The sequence below is a fragment of the Echinops telfairi genome, unplaced genomic scaffold (genome assembly GCF_000313985.2).
Source record: "Echinops telfairi isolate 266 unplaced genomic scaffold, ASM31398v2 ScPeMD7_7424;HRSCAF=8462, whole genome shotgun sequence".
In the NCBI taxonomy this organism is placed as follows: domain Eukaryota; kingdom Metazoa; phylum Chordata; class Mammalia; order Afrosoricida; family Tenrecidae; genus Echinops; species Echinops telfairi.
In genome coordinates, this window is record NW_022111324.1 from 51654488 (window position 1) to 51660550 (window position 6063).

At 53.0% G+C, this 6063-nt stretch overlaps 1 pseudogene; it reads left to right on the plus strand.

Moving 5' to 3' along the window:
* Positions 1-3886: 3886 nt before the first annotated feature.
* On the plus strand, positions 3887-5412 carry LOC101649467 (annotated as a pseudogene).
* Positions 5413-6063: the final 651 nt, after the last annotated feature.

A 6063-nucleotide genomic window follows, 5' to 3' on the forward strand; every position in this document is an offset into this window, starting at 1 on the left:
ACCTCAAAATGGAGAACAAAACCCTTGCAAACAGCGAGTGCTGTCAGCCTTGGCCACCACAGACCCTGATGCCATTCCCCGCGTGCCGTGCACAGAGCCGCCCTTTATCCTTCTGAGGATCCCTGGAATTTCTACTGATGCTGCTGCTCCAACTCACAGCAGCCCTCACTCAGTCCAGCAGAGTGAACCCTGCCTGCTGCTGCACCGTCTCATCTGCTGTCAGTCTGAGCCCACTGTGGCAGCCACTGTGTCCATCCACCCGGTCACAGGGCTGCCTCTTTTTAGCTGACCTTCCGCTTTACCAACATAGGATGTCTTTTTCCAGAGACAGCTCTCTCCTGGGGAGAAAGAGGAGGCTGACTATCCCCCTACAGAGTCACATTCCCAGAAACCCACAGGGCCGGTGCTCCCCTTCCTATACGGTGGTTATGAGTCAGAAGCAGTGGCTGTCCGTTTGGTTTTGGAGTTTCCATGAACATGCCCAACGGACGTGAGATAAAGTCTCTGTGTCCTCGCTTCTCAGGAGCACTGGGCGGTACTCCTCCCGAGGCAAGAGTGGCTTGCTCTTCCTCTGGTTCCAGTGTGACTTTCAGTACTCTCCACCAGCACCCTCGGATGCATGCATTCATCTGCACGCCTCCCAGTCAAAGCCCAGCTTCCACATGCACAGGAGGTGATGGATAACACCACCGTGCTCAGGAAATGCACCAGGGTCTAGCTGACTGTTCCTGTCCTGCCCCCCGGCCGTTGTCACACGTCAAAGCTAGTTCATTAGGAAACAGGCTGCGGTCTGGGTGAACTCCACTCAGCCCTCCATCAAAGCCAATGTAGGGACGCATGACCCGCAGTTAGAAGACATGAAGGATGCAATGGATGGTGATGATGACGGCATAACTCTTTTAACTATGGTTAGCCGTTGGATGGTATGATACGTGAATTTTATGTGAATAAAACTTTTTTTAAAAAAGAAGAAATGAAGTCCGGTAGTGCCACAGGAAAGATAACCCTCGACAACATGATTCTCAGCAAAAGCACCAGTCACAAAAGACCGTGGACTGCCAGGTTCCATTTATACGGAATAGCCAGAAGCACTCGGTTGGGAGAAACAGAAAGTGGTCCCATGGCAGGGAGGAGGGATCCTGGGAGGGCAAAGCAGTTTTCAACTGGCCCCTCACTGAAAAGTTGATGGCTCAAACCCAGCCCGCAGCACCGCGGAAGAAAGTCCTGGCGAGCCGCGTTCACAGAGATGATAGCGAGGGAAATCCTGTGGAGCAGTTCTACTCTGTAACACGTGGATTTGTCGTGCTTCAGGATCACACAACTGGACTGAAGGGGGCGGGGGGGGGGGGGGGGGGGGGGGGGGGGGGCAAGGGGGAGAGGGAATGACTGCTAATGGTTATAGGGTTTCTTTAAGGGGTTAAAATATTCAAAAAGTAGATTGTGGTGACGTTACACAACTCCGTGGATATGCCGAAAACTCAAATGATACCCTTCAAATGGGTGCCTTTAATGGTATGTAACTTATATCTCAAGAAAACCGTGAGACGCACACCGTGAGAGTATAACTTCATCATTAGCATATTTCGAATGAAAATAAACCTCAAATAACGGAGAGATAGATTCTGCCGTGGATAGAGAACAGGGGCGGGGAGTGTCTCGCCCTGGGGCTGTACAAGGCCACACAACCATCTACCAGCTAGCATCCCACACCTCCCCAAAGAGAAGCAGCTGCGGCAGTCACATTCCAAACCAAACCCCCTGCCCTGGAATCAAGGCCGGCTCATCAAGGCTCGAGAGAACAGGTTGGAACTGCCCCTGTGCATTTCTGAGCCTGTGACTCTTCCTTTCCCCCACAGGGCAGCTGGTGGTTTTGAACTGCTGACGTTGTGATTAGTCACCCCATGTGTAACCACGACACCACCAGGGCTCCTAGCCGTCACATGAAGAGTGAGTTAACGTTTGACCAAATATAGAGGCAAGCTTTTGAGCTGATGATTTGTCTGGCCTGTGAATGATGCGATAACTCTCCAAATGACCCTTGGCAGGCAAGAAAAGTTCTCCACCCACCCGTGCTAGAGAAACTCGCTGATTAGAACGATGCCCCTGGTGGCTGCTCAGCGCCTTGGAGTTGACTTTAGCTCCTAGCAAGTGTCCGCGTGGAGCTGCCTACAGGGTGTTCCCGTAATTTCCCAGAGCAGATCACCAGGCCTTTCTGCTACAGAATTTCTCGGGGAGTTCAAACCCATGACCTTGGGGTTGGCAGCGGAACACTTAGCCATGAGGTTGGTGAGTGGGAATGGTTGTTCAGGTCTCATTGTCATGACGACCCACTGTCCCACCTGCTTCCGCCTCACGCTTGCTGCCCGTGGTGCTGCGGTGGTCTGCCGCCCAGTAGACTCGGACGCATCACGACGCTGAGAGGAGTTCCATCCCTGAGAACTTGCAACTATGTGCACAGCTTAAAGGGCTTAAAGAGGTGGGCGGCCACCTCACTCTCTGCCATGCGTGGGTTCTGCTCGTTCTGCAAAGGCGGCGCGGGCCAGCAGAGATAAGCAAAGATCTGAAGTTGCACGGACTTGGCTTCAAATCTCAGATCCACCTTTTTATCACGGGGCCTCCACATGCTTTCCATGTCCTCATCAAAGGTGGAGTAAGAATGATGTAGCGTGACCTGTGAAAATGGCCCAACCCACAGAAAACCAGGAGTTGCTGCTATTTTCTCAAGATGGCCATCTGTTAGGGGCTGAATCTCATCTCTTCAGAAGAGGTGTTCTAAATCTTAGCCTCTATGCCCTGGTGCTGTAGGGGGTTCCCAAAGTCAACTGTTCAAAACCAGCAGCTGCTCTGAGGGAGAAAGATAAGGCTTTCCATGACTACTAAATATTATTTAATTTAAAAATTCCCCCCCTTCCCCCCCAAAATAAGATAAGGCTTTCTCCTCTTGCAAGGGACTGCTTCTCTTTGATGAAGCGGGCGGGCGGGCAGGTGGTATTGACAATTTCCTGGGCCATGTACAGCCTGCGGAGGGGGGGGCAGGGAGATTCCTGTGGCCATCATTCCATGGGAGGCAGCTGTCTTTGGGACGCTAATGAGTGCAGATTTCAGTGGGGTGTGTCTTAAAGACAGCAGAAAGCCAGAAGAGCAGCGATGAGGGGAGCGGTGGCGCAGCGCTCAGAGGAAACGAGGACCTTCCCAGAGACCTGACTGCTAGAGGAAGCCTTCCCCTGGAACTGGCACACGGATCGGACTTCCGGCCTCCGACGCGGTGGGAAAATGCATTTCTGCAAGTGAAAGTCACCCATTTGAGGTATTTCTGTGGTTGTAGCACTAGAGCCTGCTCCCAGGAAGGACGATAAGGCTTTTTACAGTCTCAGAAACCCACCAGGCAGCCCTGCCTTGTGAATGAGGTTGCTGAGAGTTGGAATTCACTCAATCCCCCTTACCTGTGACTCAACCGTTTATCTCAAAACTCAATTGTGTTGTATTTTGTAATTGGTCTAACTTGCAAGGTCTTCTCTGCCCCCAAGTCAGGCTAAATCAGCAGTGCAAGTGGTCAAGTTGAACAGTCATGCGGAAACCCAGAGGAGGAGAAATGAACTCGGTGGCAATCTTGGGTGGGGAGAAATCTGAGTCGGGGCAGTGACCCGAGTGGTGGCAGGAACAAGACGAGAGTCAGTGATACCTGTCTACGCGGTGGGTCTGGGTAACAACAGTGGGAAGGGGAGCTCAGCTCTCAGCAGAATAGTCATGATGTTCAAGGACTGAGAAGCGTTTCTAGAAACTACTGACTATTGGGGGGAAATATCAAGATGCACACTACTTAATAAATTCATGAGGATGTGGACTTGAAAATGTACTTGGGCCCCTGACGCAGGCCAAATGAGCCATGGCCTTGTGTGTCGGGATGCTGCGCCTGCAGAGGCAGGGACAGGGGGAGGGGGGCGGGGTGCTGGGGGCCCCAGCCATCGCGCACAAGGCTGGTGGGAAGCAAGCTGGCTGGGCGCCCGCCCTCTCAGTTCCAATCGTGGAGATGCAGATGCAGGGCATGCCCCTGCCCATTGGAGGCCGCAGCTACATTCAGAGCCATACCAGAACTGGTTTAATCAACAACACCATGGGCTGGTGTCTGAAGGCCACAGCCCAGCGGGTCCCAGACCACGAGGCCCTGGTTGTGGCCCATGAAAACATCAGGTTGACCTTTGCCCAGCTCAATGAGGAGGTGGACAAAGCTGCTTCGGGGTCCTGAGCCTCGTCCTCTGCAAGGGCATGTGGGGATGTGGGGACCAGCTGGGCATGTAGGGACCTAACTCATACACGTGGGTGCTCATGCAGTTGGCCACTGCCCAGGCGGGCATCGTTCTGGTGTCTGTGAACCCAGCCTACCAGGCACAAGAGCTGGAGTACGCCCTCAAGAAGGTGGGCTGCAAAGCCCTGTGTTCCCCAAGCAATTTAAGACCCAGAGGTATTACTACATTCTGAAGCAGATCTACCCTGAGCTGGAAGGGGCCAAGCCGGGGGCCTTGAAGAGTCCGAGGCTCCCAGACCTGGCCGTAGTCATCTCGACAGACGCCCCCCTGCCCGGTACCCTGCTCCTAAAGGAGGTGGCGGCAGTGGGCAGCTTGGAGCAGCGCATGGCCTGCCTCTGTTATGCCCAGGGGGTCCTGTCCTGCCATCAATATCCAGTTCACTTCGAGGACAACAGGCAGCCCCAAGGGGGCTACCCTCTCCCACTACAACGTCGTCAACAACTCCAACATGATCAGGAGCACCTGAAAATGCACCTGAAGCCGCCAGAGGAGCTGCAGATGGTCCTGCCCAGTCCCCTGTACCACTGCCTTGGTTCTGTGGGGGGCACCACGGTGAGTGGGATGTACGGTACCACCCTCATCCTGTCTTCACCCAGCTTTGATGGCAAGATGGCGCTGGAGACCATTAGCAGAGAGGCTCCTTCCTGTATGGCACCCCCACTGTGTTCGTGGATGTTCTGAACCAGCCGGACTTCGCCCGTTATGACAGCTCGACCATGCGTGGAGGTGTGTTTGCTGGGTCCCCTGCACCCCCAGAGTTGATCCGAACCCTCATCAGCAAGATGAACATGAAGGAGCAGGTGGTTGCCTATGGAACAACGGAGAATCGCCCCGTGACCTTCATGAGCTTCCCTGAGGACACAGTGGAACAAAAGGCCAAGAGTGTGGGCCAGGTCATGCCCCACACGGAGGCCCAGATTGTGAACCTTGAGACCAGGGCAATGATGGAGTTGAACATGCCTGGGAGCTGTGGGTTCGTGGCTACTGTGTCATGCTGGGCTACTGGGACGAGCCCCAGAAGACCCAGGAGGCCATTGGGCAGGATAAGTGGTACCAGACAGGAGACATCGCCACCATGGACGAGGGCGGCTTCTGCAGGAAGTGACATCAGTTACCTCTAAGGAGGGAAATTAGAAGATAGCTTTTCATTGTGTATCTCATTTTCATTTTTAAAATTGCTTTTGAATTTTCTGCCATTTCTGTGTTTCCCCACAAACCCATTGCACTGAGTCGATGCTGACTCATGACCACTCTGTTCGCTAGGATTTCCAAAGCTACACATCTTCACGGGAGCATGCAGACTCATCTTCCTCCCATGGAATGGCTGGTGTTTTCAAACTGCTGACCTTCAGCTTAGCAGCCCAATGAGTGAACCATGACACCACCAGTGCTCTGTCAATCAATAAAACAGCGGTTCTCGACCTGTGGTTGACAACCCCTTTAGGGGTCGAATGACCCTTTCACAGGGGTCGCCTAAGACCATCGGCAGACACATCTTTCTGATGGTCATGGAACCAAGACACCGCTCCTCTATCCGTCTCCAGGCGGGTCCGCCCACATGCAGACACGCCCACATGCAAGTACCCAGACACAGAAATACACGTAGACACTTCCAGTCATTGAAGACTGTTACCCATGCTACACCATGCTTCAAGACAAAGTTTCATTCATTTGTCATTAGAAATAAATATTTCACAATATATAATCACCTATTGTTTTGTCATTAATCACTATGCTTTAATGATGTCTAATTTGT